General features: G+C 44.7%; 1 protein-coding gene across 1 annotated transcript in view; it reads left to right on the forward strand.

Annotated features, from left to right (window-relative positions):
- Window positions 1-21,987, forward strand: part of PRKCE (protein kinase C epsilon) — a 316,511-nt gene that overhangs the window by 97,738 nt on the left and 196,786 nt on the right. The gene's annotated exons all lie outside the window — the stretch shown is intronic.

Consider the following 21,987-nt stretch of genomic DNA (forward strand, 5'->3'; position numbering starts at 1 on the left):
ACCTCAGCAATGGCTATGTTTTTATGAGTTTTTTTTTTTATAGTATATATAAGTTTCCCATAACCTTTTACTCTAATTCTTTGGTGAGCTTTGCCAAGATATGAGTAGTGTTGTACGAGTTTTTCCATGGATGAAAGATCCTGATAAATCTAAACTAATTAGCTCATGTTGAAGAATGAAGAATACATGAGGGCGGCTTGTGAAGCACGATCGTGATACTCCCAATGTGAATTCTGTCTCTCAACGAAAGTGAAATCTGACCCAGGTCTCAAACAGCAGCACAAAGGGGAGAATTTCCTTTGCGCTACATATTTGACAAATTCACGCTGTGCGGGGTTATGGACTAGATCTTGGCCTTAAATTGCCCTCTGCCTTAGAAGTTATTAGATCCTAAGTATTAAAGGGCTGCAGGCAGGTTCGCATGATTTAAGACATAACTGCCAACTTTCCTGCTGTAGAAAGAGGGACTTCTGCACGTGCGTGAAATTGGGGGCATGGTATAGTGACCTTGGGGAGTGACTGTGCAGGGAATGCCACACCCCCATTTTTAATCTTGGTGGGGGAAGAGCTAGATATACTGTATAAGTGTATATGATGCCACTGAGAAATTGATGATTCACAGACCAGACACAAAGGGTGAGATTTAATAGGATGAGAGATTCAGAAAGTGAGAGATTTGGTGAGAAATCTCCAGGTTTTTTTAAAGCGGCAATCATATACAATGCAAAACCAACCAGTTTGATTTTTGAGTTTGGTATCTGGCAATAATAATGTAGACAGTGCTCATCGGAAGCACATGGAGCAATCGCCTGGGTCAAACCGCTCCAAACTCATCCATTCATTCAAGTAGCCGGAGTAGCCACAAGGAACAGTCCCGAGGTTGGATGTATGCAGAGGTCAGAGTAATGAATTGTATTGCTATAAGTTCTTCCTCTGGTTAAGGACACCTGTCTGTAATAGCGTATCATATCAGTAGGCATTTTAGACAAGCGATCTATGCTATAGCAAACAAACCACACAGAGCAGGAAGGAACTGGGGCCGCAGGTGAACACACAGAGGGCTTCCTATTGCCCATCACCGTTATTGGTGACTGAGGGAAGTCAGAAGAGTTTATTTACTTTCACTGTTCAGTTAATTGAGCTGTAGTTACATTCATTAGCTCTAGCATCGACCCACCTCCTAAAACGTAATTTCCACATCATTTTTCTTTTGATTTCCATATGTACTTGCTTGGTAAATCCAACATTCATTACCACCCCGTAAGGGTTGTTTTTGCAGTCAGAAGTGAAGGGACTGCAACAGATCTTGAAAATACATGTAAGGGGGGTACTTAGCTTTTTCGGGGGACTTAATAAATATACCCACAGTGTATGATGAGCTGATAGTAGAATGGAGTTGTCGACAGGGCCGGCGCTACCCACTCAGCAGCTCCTGCAAAGCAGGGAGGCGCCATGCTGAAAAGGCGCTGTCTCCCTCCCTGCTCTGCTAAAGCTGCCCCAGCCCTCACTGTCACTACCTCCTGCACGCTGCCCGCAGCGTCTGTCTGACAGCGGGCGGCAGTATGGAGAGGCTGAGCAGCTCCCTGCACCGCGAGTGCACACACTATCCTCCTCCTGCGACCTGTCCCCTCTTCCTCACGGACACTTGAGCTGAGGAATGTAGCGCTGTCTGTGAATGCCTGGATGACATGTCATGTCCGGATCCGCCCCCTACCCATTGCTCCCTGCGCCTGTCAGCTGTCAATCAAATGATGAACAGGCAGCAGCGCCGCCTCCCCTTCCTTCCCTCTTCTCAGTGTGCTGTGCCAGTGCCACTGCTAGTGGCACCGCCCCCTCTATCTCCTCCCCTCTTCTTCCATCTCTTCCTTCTCTCCCCTCCTTTCCCCCTCAGTCACGAGTGCTGCACATACTTTTTGTACTGCTTTTGGATCGCTTCGCACACACATTGCATGCAGGCCATGCAACGCGATCTAGCCCATAACATATGCGATTCATGCAGCGTGTATGGGCACCTTTAGTGCCTGCAACATTTTGTGGACACAGCACTGAGATGGTGTATGCATACATGTACATGCACCCGAGATCCTCCATAGGATCGCATGTTGCATACACTCCAACAATTGGGCTGCAGCTTGTTGCAATGGCAATGTGAAAGGGCACAAAATTTATGGTTTGCAGGAGGGCGCCGGACACCCTAGCACCGGCCCTGGTTGTCGACATACTGTACATTCTTCTAGCTGGTTTCCTTATACCAGGCAAGTCCAAACTGTGGCCCTCCAACTGTTAAGAAACTACACATCCCAGCATGCCTTGCCATAGTTTTAGCATTCCCTAATAGCAAAACTGTGGTATGTAGTTTTCCAAAGCTAGAGGGCCATAGTTTGGACATAGTTTGTAGTTGGAGGGCCATAGTTTGGACATAGTTTGTAGTTGGAGGGCCATAGTTTGGACATAGTTTGTAGTTGGAGGGCCATAGTTTGGACATAGTTTGTAGTTGGAGGGCCATAGTTTGGACATAGTTTGTAGCTGGATGGCCATAGTTTGGACATAGTTTGTAGCTGGATGGCCATAGTTTGGACATAGTTTGTAGTTGGAGGGCCATAGTTTGGACATAGTTTGTAGTTGGAGGGCCATAGTTTGGACATAGTTTGTAGCTTGATGGCCATAGTTTGGACATAGTTTGTAGCTGGATGGCCATAGTTTGGACATAGTTTGTAGCTGGATGGCCATAGTTTGGACATAGTTTGTAGTTGGAGGGCCATAGTTTAGACATAGTTTGTAGTTGGAGGGCCATAGTTTGGACATATTTTGTAGCTGGATGGCCATAGTTTGGACATAGTTTGTAGCTGAATGGCCATAGTTTGGACATAGTTTGTAGCTGAATGGCCATAGTTTGGACATAGTTTGTAGTTGGAGGGCCATAGTTTCGACATAGTTTGTAGTTGGAGGGCCATAGTTTGGACATAGTTTGTAGCTGGATGGCCATAGTTTGGACATAGTTTGTAGCTGGATGGCCATAGTTTGGACATAGTTTGTAGTTGGAGGGCCATAGTTTGGACATAGTTTGTAGCTGGATGGCCATAGTTTGGACATGCCTGCCTTATACAGTATGTCGCAGTTCTCCTGGTGTAAGGTAACAAGGCAGGAAGCGTAGTAGAGACCAGAGTGCAGAGCGTGCACTCTCACCTAGCAGGGTTACAGTTACTATGGCTTTTACATTATTTATTATTAATTCAATTAACAGCCAGTGTAGAATCTGGTGACAGCATCTCCGGAACTGCGCGTAAAAGGAGAACAATAGAGGACGGATCAGGCGGATATGGCTGATTGATAAGTACTGATCAATGCAGCTTTGTAGGGATGCCCCTCTTGGGATCCCACATTTGCTATATTTAGCAACACATAAAGCTGTGACCTCTGAGGATCATTTTCTGCTGCCCTCTCTCTGATTCCAATTAGTAGTGCGTATAGTCCTACTCCTTCAGTAATGAGACCAGGGCAGCACTATGGGCCTTATTCTAGTTCACTCTTTCTGACAAAATCCTTCTTAGATGGACAAAACCATGTGCACTGGAGGTGGGGCAGATGTAACTTTTTTGTCCATCTAAGAAGGATTTTGTCAGAAAGAGTGAACTAGAATAAGGCCCTAAATTACTGATCTAGGTTCAGACTATTCAGCAGGGGACTACAGAGACTGGGCGGAAGTGCTAGTGATGGTGGTTTTGGGCTTCCAAAGAGGGGGCACACACATTAAAGTATATTTTTTGAAAAGAGAGGTGACTTAGTACCGGCTACTTAAACTGAATACTCCTTTGGAATGTTCACAGAATAGAAAATCCTATTGACAAGAGAACGTCAAATTCCAAGTCACACACATGGCTGCGCTGGGCCATGGAAACGGCCAGCGTTTTATGGGCGTGCCCATGAAAACACTGGGCATTCCCATGGATACGCGGGCCGGCCGATGCCTCTGGCCAGTGTTGCATGACATCAGCTGCCTGAGACTGACTTTTATTTCCAAAAGAAGGAGAAATCATTTGGCGACTTCGTTACACAATCCCTTGGATGGTTGCGAGGGGAAACGGTGGTGGTGGTGGTGGTGGTGGTGGTGGTGGTGGGGTATTCGGCGGGTCCACCATACAAAGAGCAATATCTGGTCTATTGTGTTAATTCTGTTGATTTTATGTATGTATTTAATACAGGCTTTTGTTCTGCTCATGTTACTTTTATGTATTCAGTAAGTTTAAAAACAGGGAAAGATAAAACCATAGACGCTCATAGAATCCTCACAACATCCGGAGTGCAGCCCGGCAGTCAGAAAATAAATATTCTAATCGACTCATTTAGCAACAAATGTCTTTATAACAGCACATTTTATCCTTTTTATACATAAATATGTCCTCAATGACCGAATCTATTTAAATAAATGTAATTTCAAAGAAATTAATATTCTAATAAATGTAATGGCAGCCTTGTGTTCCGCAACCTAATCATTTAATCTCCCTAGTTTTTAAATCTGATAATTTAATCTTGTGTTTTGCTGTCTGTGATAGAAAATGCAATCTGTCACTTGTGGTTTTGGGCAGAGAAAGTGTTTTGCGATGACGGGAGGGTTATACTCGCTCGTTTTGGAAGGTTCTGTGGGCAACAAGTCTTCCAGTACCAAAAACACAAATTGTGGTTTCACAGTGAAAAGAAAAATGAGAACATTTATGTATCCAGTGAATAATACCCTTTTCACACAGACAAATATTTCCTGGGTTATTGCACTTGAACTTGCAACAATCTGGGAAATTGGTCAGTGTGAAAGGGCCCTGAAAGATGGACCCGGGTCCCTTTCACTGTAATGTCATCTCCAGCCCCGGCCCCGCCTCCTGATGATGTAACTCGCCCAGTGTTATGCCAGGTCGAGTGAGTAATCTGATAGCGCTGGTAAGCCGGGTCCAAAATCCCAGGTGCGACCCGGCTTGCCAGTGTGAATGGGGTATTATGTGATCAGACTGAAAATGCCCTCTCCTTCATCAAACTTGTTATACAGACCTTTGTTAAAATGTCCATGCCTTCGACACACAAGTTTTTTTTGCTTATCTTTTTAGCCTAACCCTAAAGGTCCATACACGCTGAGAGTCTTTGCCCAGCGTGTATGGATAAGGATTATGAGGAAAATCGATGGGCTTAAAAAACGATCAGTGCATTTCGCCCGCTTCAGTGATTTTCCCCGGGGTAGGCGGCTTTCCATAGCGAGCCGTCCACTCCCTCGCTCATCTGCACGTGCCAGGGCTCATGGCTGTGGATTGTCGAGATTCGCCCGTGATCGCGACAATTCGCGGCGGTAATCGACAAAAACGGGCCCCACAGCTTTCAAAGTCGGGCCCGTTCTGTCGATCTGCTTCTTCAATGTTGTCAGACAAGACAGCATTGAATAGTCGCCCGCCGCTTTTTCCCCTGTCAGAAAAAACAGCGGGGGATTGAATACCCCCTAAGACTCCTACATACGCTATGGACAGCACTGCTGAGTGTATTTCCTATGTCATTCCTTCTTTTGTGCTTAGGGCAAATAACATATATTGCTCCTGTGCGCCTGCTATGCAGCATGTAATGTATTTGCAATTTCAGCATGCCATTATGAGTGAAAAGCATCTCAGAGAGCATTTATGTCTAATAATAGCGCTGTGGAACTCCTAAGAGGTTTATGCCTTTCCTCCCGTGTCATCAAAAGGGATTTTGCACAAGGTGGTAAAAATAGAACCTGCAGTGCACATGTAGCTGCTTAAAGGGGCAGATATAACATTATTTGTGCAATTCATAGAGGACTCGCATACAAGAAAAAAGGTTTGTATGTGTGGTCTATAGACAACCAGATTATTCTCTACTCCATGCCTCAAACAAATCCACTGCAGCGGTGTTCAGTGTAAACAAACATTTAACTCTTTGAGTGCCAACATTGCGGTGAGAGATCCTCAAAATCTTCACGGAAAATGCCAGCGCTGCTCACAGCGACTGCTCTTTTAGTATAAATAAATCCAAATACAGCCAAGCTAATTAAGTTTAGTTAAATATTGGGTACTTGTTTCCTAGCACGGCCACACCGATTCAGATCGGGGTGGTTGTGTCGGAAAAATCGGGTCGATCGCATCGCATGCGATTTGGTCGCATGCGATGCGATCGACGCGACCGACCGATTTTTGACCCGATTTTTTTCATTGAATCCAATGTAAATTGGGTCCCTGGGACCCAATTTTACATTGGATTCAATGAAAAAAATTCCCAACCCCCCCAAATTTAAGCGCGTTAACCCCAGCCCACGATAGACGCCAACCCGAAGCGTGGCGAGCGCAGCGAGCCCGCGAGGGGCGGCGGTACGCGTCCTCCGACCTTTTCATGCCCTACTATCCACGTCGGCGTGGAGTGAGAATAGAATAGTGTGGCGAGCGCAGCGAGCCACCGAGCCCGAAGCGTGGCGAGCGGACGCGGATACCTTCACAGGTAAACGCGTCCCTTCGCGGGCTTCACAGGTGTCCGCGTCGCCACGGACACCTGTGAAGCCCGCAAGGGGACGCGTATAACTGTGAAGGTATCCGCGTCCCCTCGCGGGGCTCGCTGCGCTCGCCACGCTTCGGGCTCGGTGGCTCGCTGCGCTCGCCACACTATTCTATTCTCACTCCACGCCGACGTGGATAGTAGGGCATGAAAAGGTCGGAGGACGCGTACCGCCGCCCCTCGCGGGCTCGCTGCGTTCGCCACGCTTCGGGTTGGCGTCTATCGTGGGGTGACGACGGGGACATCTATAATGTGAAATGGGTCATATTGGCCCATTTCACATTTTTTCACATTTTTACAGCATTTCAATGTTAAAAAATATTTTAACATTGAAGCCTATGCAAATATCGGGTGCATCGCGTCGCATCGCGTCGGGACCAATGTTAATGGTCCCGACCGATGCGATGCCCCCGATATTTTACCTTTCCCGACAAGATTTCAATGTTAAAATATTTTTTAACATTGAAGTCTATGGAAATATCGGGGGCATCGCGTCGGTCGCGTCGGGACCAATGTTAATGGTCCCGACCGACGCGATGCCCCCGATATTGTCTCCTAGCCGGCAAAATGGACCTGATTTCAAAAGAAATCGGGTCCATCGGGGGTAATCGTGTCCCTTAAGTAAGGGACACGATTACTTAAGATTGTGGCCGTGCTAGGAAACAAGTACCAAATATTGCACACCCCCCCCCCCCAAAAAAAAGAGCAGTTGCTCTGTGAGCGACACTGACGTTTTTTGCGGCGTTGGTGCTCAAAGGGTGAATAACCTTTTCTAATGTCATATAAATTCAAAACACTTCAGGAAGTCACCTTGTGCTGTGTGGGTTAAATCCTGCATTGTGTGAATTAGATTTTTCATAGCAGTTTGAGTTGTGAAATGATCCCGACCACAACAGTGTATAGCGAGTAGCCCTGAGAAAAGTATAACCGGCTGTGGTTTGTTAGAACATCTGTTATGAATAAAGTTTGTAGTGAAGGAAACAAATTGTTTTTAGTAGTGTTGGTGGAGGTTCATTCAACCTAAAGAGTGGGGATGTTACCCATAGCAACCATTCAGCTCCTACTGTACAATCATATTCTAGAACGTACTTCTTATATATTCATATATATGTTATATAGTCTCTTTCTGTTTGCACAGTCTGCAATATGGTGTGGAGTTTTGGAATATCAAAATATTTGACAAGGTTGCAAGGAATGTAATGCTGGCTGGTATCTGGATGGCCTGCAGACAATGTCTAGGTTAATATGTCGACGCCACACTGTCAACACAAGTATAGGCCGACATGGAAAAGTTTGACATGCGAAAAAGGACAAAATTATTTTTTTTGTGTAGTCTTTTAAAAATATTAGGATGATTTTTTCATACTTTACCACCCAGGTGGACAGTGAAGAGTGCCGAGTGCATTGGAAGCAGAACGAGGCACCTGGCCCGAATCATGGCAGGCCATGTGATGGGACGCGGTACCTTTTTTTAATGTTAATCTAGTGCATGTTGACCTAACCTTTGTGAGCTATACCACATCCATGCCGCCCAAGACTATGCAGATGTTAGGACTGGATATAATATAATGGATATAATGGGCGATCTGTCAGAGACTTCTACTGTAGCCTTGCCAGGCTGCGTGATTAGCAAGTTGGAAGGGGATGAGCCTAATGCAATGAACTGCCCGCCCTGTTATAATCTTGTAGTGTGTATTCTTAAACCCCGGAGCACCCGCAATGTGTGCTGAGCGATGCTACTAGACAAGAAGCGGTTATATACAGTGTATCCGGAAAGTATTCGCAGCGCTTCACTTTTTTTTTACATTTTGTTATGTTGCAGCCTTATTCCAAAATTGGAATAAAGTTTTGCCCTCAAAATTCTACACACATTACCCCATGTTGACAATATAAAAAAAAGTTTATTAAAATGTAAAAAACCATGTTTTTAAGAAATCGCATGTACATAAGTATTCACAGCCTTTGCTCAATACTGTACGTTGTTGATGCACCTTTTGCAGCAATTGCAGCCTCAAGTCTTTTTTATTATGATGCCACAAGCTTGGCACACCTACCTTTGGGCAGTTTTGTCCAGTCATCTTTGCAGCACCTCTCAAGCTCCATCAGGTTGGATGGGAAACAATCCCGGTATATGTTTGGATGCGTACGGAACCACTATCGTAAGTAAATCACATACGATTTGACACTTTTCACACGATTTATCATTCCAATGCATTGAATTCATGTAGAAAATGTTCAAATCGTTCTAGTGTATGGGGGTCTTTACTCTCTCTGCAACTGTAACATGGTTTTGCCCAGGTGCTGTTACTGTTTTGTTTTTTTTATCTTCAAAATCGGAATCTGGCCCTCTGCGCTAATATGCCATATTTCAGTTATGTGCTAGTGGATAGGGATAAACTTATGTTTGTCATATATTTTATTATTGGCAGCCACTTGCTCTGGCTTTGCCTATCACATGGACTATAAGTAATGTTATTTCGTCTTAGAACAACAACCCATAGCACCCTTTCAAGTACCCCAGACATACCCCTTTCAGATGGCCAAATCAACCTGGGTTATTGCCATGTTTACCCGGGTTGATCTGCGCTCTAAATGCGCTACAGCCTGATGCGCTACAGTTGAGCAACCCAGCATTTCAACCCTGGTCATGCCTGGGGTTGACACGGCTTCACCCGGGTTTCAATGCACTGTGAACCGGTAACCCGGGTCGAGCGACCCAGGTCCTGTTCACACTACGGAGGAGGCATCACTTGACATAGATAGTGTCAGCTAAGGCACTGCAGCCTGCCCTGCCCCCGATGACGCATCGCAGTTCTGCCTCCTCCTGGCGTAAAAACCTCGGGAGCTTTCAGACCGCAGAGCGCCGGGTCGCTCCCGGAAGGGTCTTGATCCTGTGTGCGACACAGCACTTGCGGTCTTAAAGGGGTAATAGAAGTTTAGTGAAAGATACTGTACAAATGACATGTGGTTCCTAGACTTTTAAACACATACATGTATCTGCTTAAGTGTATGTATAATAGGGTGACCAACTCATCCCTTTAATCCGGGACACATATTAATTACACAGGTTCTGTGGCTGGCTTTCACCTGGTTTTAAACTGCCACACCTCAAGACTCCAATTCACCTGGTTTTAAACTGCCATTGTGTAATTAATATGTGTCCCGGATTAAAGGGATGAGTTGGTCACCCTAATGTATAAGCAAATACAATACCCCAGTGACAGAAATATATTTTTATGTTGGTAAAATAACCAGTGTGGCCAAATTGTTAAAGATATTTTGGTACTTGTTTCCTAGAACGGCCACAACGATTTAGATCGTTGTGGTCGTAAGATAAAAAATCGGATCGATCGCATCGCATGCGATTTGGTCGCATGCGATGCGACCGATCCGACCGACCGATTTTTCACCCGATTTTTTTTTTTTTCACCTGATTATTTTCAATTGCCCCCCCAAATGTTACTAAGTGGGCTAGACCCCACGATAGACGTCAACCCGAAGCGTGGCGAGCGCAGCGAGCCCGCGAGGGGCGGCGGTGCGCGTCCTCCGACCTTTTCATTCCCCTACTATCCACTAGGGCGTGGAGTGAGAATAGAATAGTGTGGCGAGCGCAGCGAGCCACCGAGCCCGAAGCGTGGCGAGCGCAGCGAGCCCCGCGAGGGGACGCGTATAACTTCACAGGTATACGCGTCCCCTCGCGGGGCTCGCCACGCTTCGGGCTCGGTGGCTCGCTGCGCTCGCCACACTATTCTATTCTCACTCCACGCCCTAGTGGATAGTAGGGGAATGAAAAGGTCGGAGGACGCGCACCGCCGCCCCTCGCGGGCTCGCTGCGCTCGCCACGCTTCGGGTTGACGTCTATCGTGGGGTCATGGCGGGCACATAAAAAATTTGAAATGGGTCATATTGGCCCATTTCACCTTTTTTTATCATTTTTCACTATGTGAGATGGACTTAATCAAGTCCATCTCATCTTGTGCCATTATAATGGCACAAGACCGACAAGATCCTCCCGATTTCAATGTTAAAAGATTTTTTAACATTGAAGTCTATGGAAAAATCGGGTCAATCGGTCGGTCGCATCGCGGCCGATTTTAATTGGTCGCGACCGACCGATTGACCCGATTTCTGTCAATCAAAGGGAAAAAATTGTAAAAAATCGGCCACATCGTGAGGATCGTGTCCCTTAATTAAGAGCCACGATCACTCACGATTGTGGCCGTTCTAGGAAACAAGTACCGATATTTTTATTATATTTTTTACTGCTTGTGGCCCGACATGCTGGGTCTAGTAGTTTTACCACAGATGGAAAGCCATAGGCTACCTTCAGTACCTCTCACAGTACCTCTCACTAGTTACCCTGCTGTTGTATTTAAGGTTCAGTCCCATTAGTTTTCACAAATGAAGAAATATGACTGGCCTTCCATGTAATATATTATGTTTATGTTTCCACGGGAACAGTTGGGAGTGGAGTGGTGAGTGCATTAGAAAGATGATGCAATTCAGAAAGTATTTGAAAAGCCATATCAGATTAACACAATACACATCCACCCTGGAGATGATGTTCTATATCTCTTGGTACTTCCACTGAGGCTATACAGGAAAGATTGCACAGCCTGTAAGAAAAAGCAGCTTTTAGAAAAATAAAAAAACTACAAAGCATTTTGGATAAGGGATACTCAACCTGTATGCACAGAGAATTGCATTTGGGTGAGCTATTTTGTTTCCGTGCAGGGTAAATACAGGCTGCTTTATTTTCACACGGCAATTTAGATTTCCGTTTGAACATGCCCCACCCAAATCTAACTCTCTCTGCACATGTTACATCTGCCCCACCTGCACCATGGTTTTGCCCATTTTGAGAACAAATTTGTCAGGTGCTCTCTTTTCCATTAGCAGGTATAAAGCTTGTAGTCCCACAGGCTGCGTAAGTCAAGTTTTGAGAATGTGTCACAAACCATGGCATATGGTACATGTACATTGCATATCTCCCAACATGACCCTCTCCAGGACTGACACAATGCTCTGCTCCTGGGCTTTCCTCTTAATGTATGATTGCCATCATCTGTGTTGAACAGGTTCATTTATAAGAAAGGGGTTTCAACACAGGTGACAGCAATCATACATTAAGAGGAAAGTCCAGGAGCAGAGCATTGTGGTCCCTCCTGGAGAGAGTCATGTTGGGAGGTATGCAATGTTCTGTAGCACTATTTATTTTGCTAGTGTTTGTTTATGTTGGTCATTTCTGTATTATATAGTTTTTAATGTTGGTCATTTTTTATTATATATTATCAAATTATAAAAAAAACCAATATATAAGTGTAGTATTCTTTGACTTAAAATTCGGTGAACCAGCTGGAATAAAGGACATATTTAAAATTCCGTAAGCCAGGTGGAAATATATTGTTAGCCGCACTGAACCATCGTCATAATGCAAACTGGCAGTGTTGCAACTCCTGCTAAGTGAAACGGCATCTGGCGCACAACATATATGAGTTTAAATCTTGCTGGTGTGTTTTCCACCCTACCTAGTGCCCCACAGTAGTGCCAATGAGCATAGATCCAATCAATTTCTCATCAAGCATTAATCTGGGAATACCGGACTTCCGTTCTTATTCTACAACACCGAGACCATCACACACACACAGGGGCGGTTTTGCAAATGGGTCTTGCGGTTTACAGCGCTGTACTGTGCTCTGCATGCAATTCAGGTGTCATTACAAGCAGTTCGGACCCGTAATCTGCAGGTTATTCCTCAGGTCATTTTGCGCTGGAATGGACTGAAATGGCTGAAACTTGAGATCTAGTCTCTTCTAGAGCAGCTGCAGACAATATTGCATCTCTCAAATGAATGGTGGGTAAGAGCATTCTGCTATTAACAATTAAATAAGTCAATTTTCTTTTGGAAGATTACGATTAGCTGTGCTGTAATGCTGAAACAACAAGCCTAAGTGCCAGTTTGGCTTCAGCAAGACTATTTTCCACAGAGGATGTGTCTCATGTTAGTTGAAATGTTTTAACCTCTTATTTGTGATGAACAAATAAGGACACCACCCCCATCCTATATGAATGCTCCTTTTGTATTGCACTCCGCTGGCAACATGGCAACACCTACTTGTTGTAGCAAGGTACTGCACCTAAGAAAACGGCAATGAAATGCGTCAGTCATATTTGAATACTTTTTTAATCCATTAGAGGCTGATAACCTATAGATGTTGAAATCTATATGATAATATCCTCTCTGAATGAAAATTATAGATCATTTTCACAAAAATATAGTACACAAAACTGTTGCTCTATCAGAGCCAGATTAAGGCTTGTGGGGGCCAGTGTATTACCCATCCTCTTCCGTGCCTCCAAGTACCGACCTGCTGACACTGAACAAACAGATAGCGAAGAGCATTGCGGCACCCTAGTCCACTCACCAGCGTCATGGGTGTGATGTCATGTGACACTGAGAGATTAGGAAGTAGAGCGTGCTGCTCAACTGTGTATGCAGTCTGTGCATGCAGAGATGTGGCAGCCACGCTAAGGAACAGGTACCGCTTAACACCTGTACTCCGCAATTTCAGAGTCACATTTACTCGCGTGTGTGGGGGCGACCACTCCTGCCAGCCCCCTCCTTAATCCGGCTTTGGCTCTATGGAGTAATTCAGAAAGCAAGTCTAGACCTTTTATTTATCTAGACATACTGTACTATATTTTATCTCATATAGGGGAAGATGTACTAAGCCTTGATATTGGGGAAAATAATACAACTACTTACTTGGATTCTGTATCTAATGTTTGAAGATGAACTTCAGTTGTTTTTTTTGGTACTTGTGTAGTTTCACGGCGGCAGTTACGTAGTTAGAGCGTCCCTGTCAGTATCAGCGTAGTGTTCCCGTGGCCGCAGCCGTTGCTGCCGTGAAACTACACAAGTAATCAGTGTCATGTTCCCACCCGTTCGCTGCCAGCCGGAGCTTACGTAGTTAGCGTTGTCAGTCAGCATTACACAGTTTGTGTAGTCAGTCAGTGCTTATTACATTGTGTGGGAACCATTGACCATTTTAACCTGGCTGACATGACAGGTGTGAATGTGTTCCTGAAACACCCCCCACTATCCATGCCAGCCCCAAGCGTGGCGAGCGCACGCGTTACGCGTCCTCCCGACCTGTTCATTCCCCCGCTATCCACATCAGTGTGGAGTTGATTTTATAAAGTGTGGCGAGGGGACGCGGATTACATGTGAAATAATCCGCGTGCGCTCGCCACGCTTCGGGCTTGGTTCACTTTATGAAATCAACTCCACGCAGACGTGGATATTAGGGGTATGAACAGGTCAGGAGGACGCATAACGCATCCCCTCGTGAGGCTCACTGCGTTCGCCACGCTTCGGGCTGGCGTGGATAGTGGGGGTTTGAAATGAAGGCATTTTCCAGTATATAACATGAAGAACTAGCAAATGCCTCCTTTATTGTGCATGAGACACACTTTCGGCCTCACCTCCCCCCCTTTGTGCAGGAGACGCACACGCTACCGAACCCCTAACCCTGTCAGCAGAGTTCTGTACCCTGCCGCAATACTTACTGTGACGCTCAAGCATCTGAGATGCTCCTGCTTCTCAGTAAATGGAGCGTCTCTCCGCCGGCTTCCATTGTGTGTTATAAACATTTTGTTTAGTTTGCTTGCTCTGTTAGGGCGGGATGCTCTAAGAAATACCTCCCCCCTCCGCCGGGCTTCGCATTGCTAATGATTGCATATGCACTAACATATGCGATCATTAACGCAAGGGACAGCTCTTGCGATAAGAGCTGTACCTTGAGATGCGGCACCGGACTTCCGGGCCTGAGACCCGTGAGTCCGTCTGTGCATGCGCAGAGCATGGCGCCGGCTGCGGGGCATGCTGGGGGGGATCCGTGATGGATCCCTCACACAGCGCTGCGAGAAGAAGCCCATACCGCGGAGGGGGGTTAATGCATTCAGAAATGCGGTAAAAAACCCAATACCGGGGTTTCTACCGCATTTGTGCTTTAGAGAATCCCGTCCTTAGCGAGATGGTCATTGTTAAACCTAACTCTCATGATTTGTGTGATCTGTCTGACCACCCTGAGCGGTACAGCTTTGTCCTATGTATCAAAAGATTGTGATAATCCTTCCATTCGCTACTTTGCCATTTGCGCATTCATTTGTATTCACACCAGCCATTTGCTGCTGTGAATACAAATGAATGCGTGATGGGAAGGTGATAGAGGTAATGCTCAGCCTTGCATTACAAAACTACTAGGTAATACGCCACTGTGACGTGGTCACTCACCAACCATGATTGTTGTTCGGCTGACGACTGTCGTCTCTCCTCCACCCTGATCACTGCTTCCCATGCTAGAGTACAAGACTTTGCCCGTGCTGCACCCCTTCAGTGGAACGCACTCCCTCGCTCCATTAGACTCTCTCTGACGTTGCAAAGCTTCAAAAGGGCACTGAAAACTCACCTATTCATCAAAGCGTACCCTTCCACTGCATAAACTAGCTGGTTCTCCGACCCCTTGCCTGTTTACATCCTGCTATCTAACCACCACCCACTTGCTTGCACCTCTTGTAATCTGTCTGTCTCCCCTTCCTACTAGATTGTAAGCTCCTCCGAGCAGGGCTCTCTTCCCTCCTGTTGTCAAAGCCCACTTCTCTTCACATTTCACTCACAGCTCTCCTATACTCAAACACTCAGTGACCATCTTCGTCTGCATACCCATCTCCATCATTGGCCTCAAGCCTCTAGTTGTATGTTGATTGAGTCCTCAATACTTATATTTAAGCTGTAATGTGTATTGAACTGTGGTGCTCTGTATTTGTACTCTACTTTTGTTATTCAATGTTATGCCAAGTTTTGTCTCCCTGTATTGTTCCTTTGTACGGCACTGCGAAACACTTGTGGCGCCTTATAAATAAAATTATAATAATAATAAAAAATAGGCCTCATGTCCTGATTCCCGGGTCTTTATAGCACAACGTGCTTTCGGCGGACAGGGTCAACTAATGGGGTACTTTGAAGCTCAGCTAAGCTATAGCTGTGTTGTAATTGAACTAGTGTCAGAGAGTCTCTTGAACTTTATTATTTTTGGCGGTTGGGGGGGGGGGGGTGGTATGTGTGTGACTACTCTTTTCACTAATATATTTCACCTTAAAAATAGTAACTGTGATGTTAGTTTATTGCCTCAGTGCAAGAATGTCTGGAGTATGTAGGAAATTCCCACTAATAAATACACAGTAATACATTATAGAAACAGCAGTCATGCAGTAACCAGTAGATTCTTCAGTATTTCCACTGTTTTGACAACTGGTTTTAGATTGTTTCCGACAGTATATTTAATAGGTTTTTTAATGCAGGTATTGTGCTAGGAAATCATTTCTGAGGTACCGATATTAACCTAGTTGTAGTAAAATGTTTGCTGCAGATGTGGGATAGAAGCAGCAGCTAAACTGACCAGAATTCAGTTGGGACGGTTCGGCTTATTTGTTGATCAAGAAGAGTTAAAATGATTGGCTACATACTAATTAATCTTGGTTCAGTGTTCAAAATGGCTGCCTTACTATGTGGGAGATTGATCAATGCTTCTAAAGAGTGCAGATGGAGTTGTTACCCATAGCAAATTATCAGGATCTCGCAATCATTTTATATAGACTGTACTTGATAAATAATATTTGGTAGCTATATTTGGTAGCTATAGGCAGCTTCTTCACTTGTCTTCTCTATCTTTGAGTGGGTTACTTAACCCGTTGAGTGCAAAGTGAATTTGTCAAAATAGGTGTAAATAATTGACAAGCAAACATTTATATTCATCATAATGACCTGTAACGTTTACCTTTTTATAGGAAATGTAATCATTTTTTACAAAACATTTTTTATTTGAATTTATATAACAAATGTGAGCGACATTGGCATTTTTAGCAGATATTTCGAACATCTCTCACGGAGATGTTGGCACTCAAAGGTTCAAAGAATGTCTGCATGAGTATTTTCTCTAATTCCAAAAAGGTGTTTGAAATTCCAGAGCGCTATCAGTAGGGGACCTTCCTCTTGGATATTTTTTGTGGTACCCAAAAAAAGAAGGAAAGAACCAATAGTGTAATATTGTTAACACTGTGAAAGACACATCTTTATTGATAGGAGGCTTTTAATCATACCACAGGGATTGGTCTACTTAGTGGGTAGACAAATGCACTTGATTGGGGGGAATCTTATTTCCACCAAATGATCCGCTTTCTTTCAATACACACCAGGAACAAATGAAGCTCCAAGAGATGAGAGAAAAAAAATGATGGTGCAGTTTTAATTTTAACAAATAAAATTTACAATGGCACAAGAGGACTATAACAGAGGACCCTCACCAGATAGGTATGTCTACAGATGTAATTGTAGACAAACAGTGCATAATGATGTTACCACAGGCGTCCCTGGAATGCTGCTGGCGTGGTGTATCAGGCAAGGTCCACCGAAGTCCCCTTTTGTGGCACAGGTCACAGGCCAACCGGTTTCGATTCACAGAGAATCTTTTTCAAGGCGAGTGATATTACCAGTGCAATAGACTGGTTTAAATACCCCCTCTCGGGAGACACATAAAAATTACCTATTTCCAGACATGGATTCCACTAACCACTAAAATCCCCATCCCTCCCTTAGAAAGGAGCGGGGCATCAGCCACTCCATAACACATCTTGAAGTCATCCTTCTGCGCAGCTGTTTGTAGATCATTCAGCGTATAACGCCGGCGTCTAGATACTTCCGGTATCCCGTCCGATACCGGAAGCGGATGTGACGCTTTGCGTTCCATCTGAGGATTTCCGGCTTTAGTTGAAGGGGCTTGCGTTCCACTTGCAACGAAGTACAATTCCCGTACTAGATTATAATCGCGGGAGAGCGGTTGCCGTGGTAACCCGCTCATTTTAAAGTGGGATGTGCTTTTCTATTCATTGAAGCCAACATTGTCCTCGGAAATAAATAAATTTAAAAGGCATAATTAATACAAAAATAGGTACTTGTTTCCTAGCACGGCCACACCGATTTACATCGGGGTGGTCGTGTCGGAAAAATCGGGTCGATCGCATCGCATGCGATTTGGTCGCATGCGATGCGATCGACGCGACCGACCGATTTTGGACCCGATTTTTTTTTTTTAATGAAATGTAAATCGGGTCCCTGGGACCCGATTTTACATTGAATTCAATGTAAAATATTCCCAACCCCCCCAAATTTAACGTCGTACACCCCACCCCACGATAGACGCCAACCCGGAGCGTAGCGAGCCCGCGAGGGGCGGCGGTGCGCGTCCTCCGACCTTTTCATTCCCCTACTATCCACGTCGGCGTGGAGTTGAGAATAGAATAGTGTGGCGAGCGCAGCGAGCCACCGAGCCCGAAGCGTGGCGAGCGCAGCTAGCCCCGCGAGGGGACGCGGATACCTTGACAGGTAAACGCGTCCCTTCGCGGACTTCACAGGTGTCCGCGTCGCCACGGACACCTGTGAAGCCCGCGAGGGGACGCGTATAACTGTGAAGGTATCCGCGTCCCCTCGCGGGGCTCGCTGCGTTCGCCACGCTTCGGGCTCGGTGGCTCGCTGCGCTCGCCACACTATTCTATTCTCAACTCCACGCCGACGTGGATAGTAGGGGAATGAAAAGGTCGGAGGACGCGCACCGCCGCCCCTCGCGGGCTCGCTGCGCTCGCCACGCTTCGGGTTGGCGTCTATCGTGGGGTGACGACGCGGACATCTATAATGTGAAATGGGTCATATTGGCCCATTTCACATTTTTCACATTTTTTCACTATTTCAATGTCAAAAAATATTTTAACATTGAACCCGATGGAAAAATCGGGGGCATCGCGTCGTGACCATTGTTAATGGTCCCGACCGACGCGATGCCCCCGATATTTTACCTTTCCCGACACAATTTCAATGTTAAAATATTTTTTAACATTGAAGCCTATGGGGAAATCGCGGGCATCGCGTCGGTCGCGTCGGGACCATTGTTAACGGTCCCGACCGACGCGATGCCCCCGATATTTTATCCTAGCCGGCCAAATGGACCTGATTTCAAAGGAAATCGGGTCCATCGGGGGTAATCGTGTACCTTAAGTTAAGGTACACGATTACTCCCGATTGTGGCCGTGCTAGGAAACAAGTACCCAAAAATACATGATAAAAATGGACACGCAATTTAATGGTATAAAAACGGGACATATAAAATATTAACTATAAGAACCATTTGGTTTCAAAATCCTTATTTAAACCATTAGGTATAAGCGTTTTATAGTTAAAAATCAACGACATCTCGGCTTTAGCCAATTTTTTTGTAAAATCACCACCTCTAATGTTAGGTAAAATTTTCTGCAATACATAAAATTTTTTTATGTGCTTTGGATCACACTGGTGACAGGTTTTAAAATGAGCGGATAGTGCATGGACATCTAAACCTTTACGGATGTTTCTTAAATGTTCCCCGAGTCTAACCTTAAAGGGCCGTGTAGTTCTCCCCACATAAAATTTGGAGCAGGAACATTCAATTGTATAGACAATGTTGGATGAGTGGCATGTTACAAAATCCTTAATTTTAAAAGGTTTATCATTAATCACCAAGTTTTCAATTTTCATCCCAAATGAATTGGGGATGCACTTACACCCCATACACTCCCCACAACGGTAGAAGCCCTTAGACGATATACCATTCTTTTTGGGGGAGGCGGGGCATAGGCTCTGCACTAACTTATTTTTAAGATTAGGAGCCCGTCTGAAGATCATATTCGGTTCTTTCGGGATCTTATCACCTATTATAGGGTCCTTTTGTAGGATTCCCAATGTTTCTTGAGAATCTTTTTTACTTCTGTGTGTTGCGAAGTAAAGTCCGTGGTAAAAGACCATTTGGTCTTTTTTGGGGACTCATCCAACATTGTCTATACAATTGAATGTTCCTGCTCCAAATTTTATGTGGGGAGAACTACACGGCCCTTTAAGGTTAGACTCGGGGAACATTTAAGAAACATCCGTAAAGGTTTAGATGTCCATGCACTATCCGCTCATTTTAAAACCTGTCACCAGTGTGATCCAAAGCACATAAAAAATGTTTATGTATTGCAGAAAATTTTACCTAACATTAGAGGTGGTGATTTTACAAAAAAATTGGCTAAAGCCGAGATGTCGTTGATTTTTAACTATAAAACGCTTATACCTAATGGTTTAAATAAGGATTTTGAAACCAAATGGTTCTTATAGTTAATATTTTATATGTCCCGTTTTTATACCATTAAATTGCGTGTCCATTTTTATCATGTATTTTTGTATTAATTATGCCTTTTAAATTTATTTATTTCCGAGGACAATATTGGCTTCAATGAATAGAAAAGCACATCCCACTTTAAAATGAGCGGGTTACCACGGCAACCGCTCTCCCGCGATTATAATCTAGTACGGGAATTGTACTTCGTTGCAAGTGGAACGCAAGCCCCTTCAACTAAAGCCGGAAATCCTCAGATGGAACGCAAAGCGTCACATTCGCTTCCGGTATCGGACGGGATACCGGAAGTATCTAGACGCCGGCGTTATACGCTGAATGATCTACAAACAGCTGCGCAGAAGGATGACTTTAAGATGTGTTATGGAGTGGCTGATGCCCCGCTCCTTTCTAAGGGAGGGATGGGGATTTTAGTGGTTAGTGGAATCCATGTCTGGAAATAGGTCATTTTTATGTGTCTCCCGAGAGGGGGTATTTAAACCAGTCTATTGCACTGGTAATATCACTCGCCTTGAAAAAGATTCTCTGTGAATCGAAACCGGTTGGCCTGTGACCTGTGCCACAAAAGGGGACTTCGGTGGACCTTGCCTGATACACCACGCCAGCAGCATTCCAGGGACGCCTGTGGTAACATCATTATGCGCTGTTTGTCTACAATTACATCTGTAGACATACCTATCTGGTGAGGGTCCTCTGTTATAGTCCTCTTGTGCCATTGTAAATTTTATTTGTTAAAATTAAAACTGCACCATCATTTTTTTTCTCTCATCTCTTGGAGCTTCATTTGTTCCTGGTGTGTATTGAAAGAAAGCGGATCATTTGGTGGAAATAAGATTCCCCCCAATCAAGTGCATTTGTCTACCCACTAAGTAGACCAATCCCTGTGGTACGATTAAAAGCCTCCTATCAATAAAGATGTGTCTTTCACAGTGTTAACAATATTACACTATTGGTTCTTTCCTTCTTTTTTTGGGTACCACAAAAAATATCCAAGAGGAAGGTCCCCTACTGATAGCGCTCTGGAATTTCAAACACCTTTTTGGTATTGTATGTGCTTATGAAGTGGTTCTTCATTGTTTGCTGATCCTAAGCTGCTGTCTTTTGAGCGCACGATTGCCTGATCTTTTCCTTTGTTTTGCCTATTTTCTCTAATTGTTTACTAAAGGAAACAAAGGTTTTGATGTATCAAGCAGCGCAAAGAGTGGAGAAATGGATGAGGGCATTTCAGTAGCATTTATTAAGTACATTCTTTAAAATGATAGGTAGGTGCTGATTGGTTGATATAGACCAGGGGTCTTCAAACTATTTTGCTCTGGGACCCCATCAGACAATAACAATAAATATAGGACCCCAGCAAGTTACTGCAGAGGTCATCACATCACATGTGTGGTCAGCAGACAGCACATACATGGCTGCATTGTTGAGGCACAAAATGATGGGAGGAGTCTAAAATAACATACAATTCAACAGATTTTTAAGACTCCTTTAATCCCTGACTGAGATTAGAAAAGGCATTAGCTTGATGGTCAGCAACACGGAGTCACGACCCCATGCTGAGAAGGTCGGGACCCACTTAGGGGTCAGGACCCACAGTGTGAGAACCGCTGCTATAGACAAACTCCTCACTAGTCCACTTCTCCCGCCTTTAGCTGGGTACGTCATTAACAATATCTTTGTGCATATTGTTCAGTGTGTACCCACGACATCGTTCACTATAAACACAATGGTCTAAACACGTAATCAAGTGGGACAATGTCGTCAGTGACTACATGTTCGTCGGGGCTCCGGGTGAAGTCACTGAATGACATCAATCAGCATTTAACCTGCAAATCGCTCAATTCATATTAGCAATGCCAATATCGTTAATGAAATCTGTGGTGCCACACATCATTTAGTGCGTACGGGGCATTGAGGGTACATTAACTAACGTGTGAGTTTTTAAAAGTGAGAGATGTTGCTCAATCAGATTCTACTTACCCATTATCTAGCACCTTCAAGCATATAATAGCTGAAATCTGATTCATTGCAATGGTCAGCATATCTCACTTCTAAAAACTCTAAATTTAGTCAACTTACTCCGTTTTAGTTTTTTCCAACTGTAACTTGACAGCCGGAATTCAATGCTCCGGCTGTCGAGTGTTGGAAAGTCCACGGATTGCCGAAAACAGATGCGGATTATCGGTAA

This window comes from Crinia signifera, chromosome 3 (assembly GCF_055691185.1).
Source record: "Crinia signifera chromosome 3, ASM5569118v1, whole genome shotgun sequence".
Classification (NCBI taxonomy): domain Eukaryota; kingdom Metazoa; phylum Chordata; class Amphibia; order Anura; family Myobatrachidae; genus Crinia; species Crinia signifera.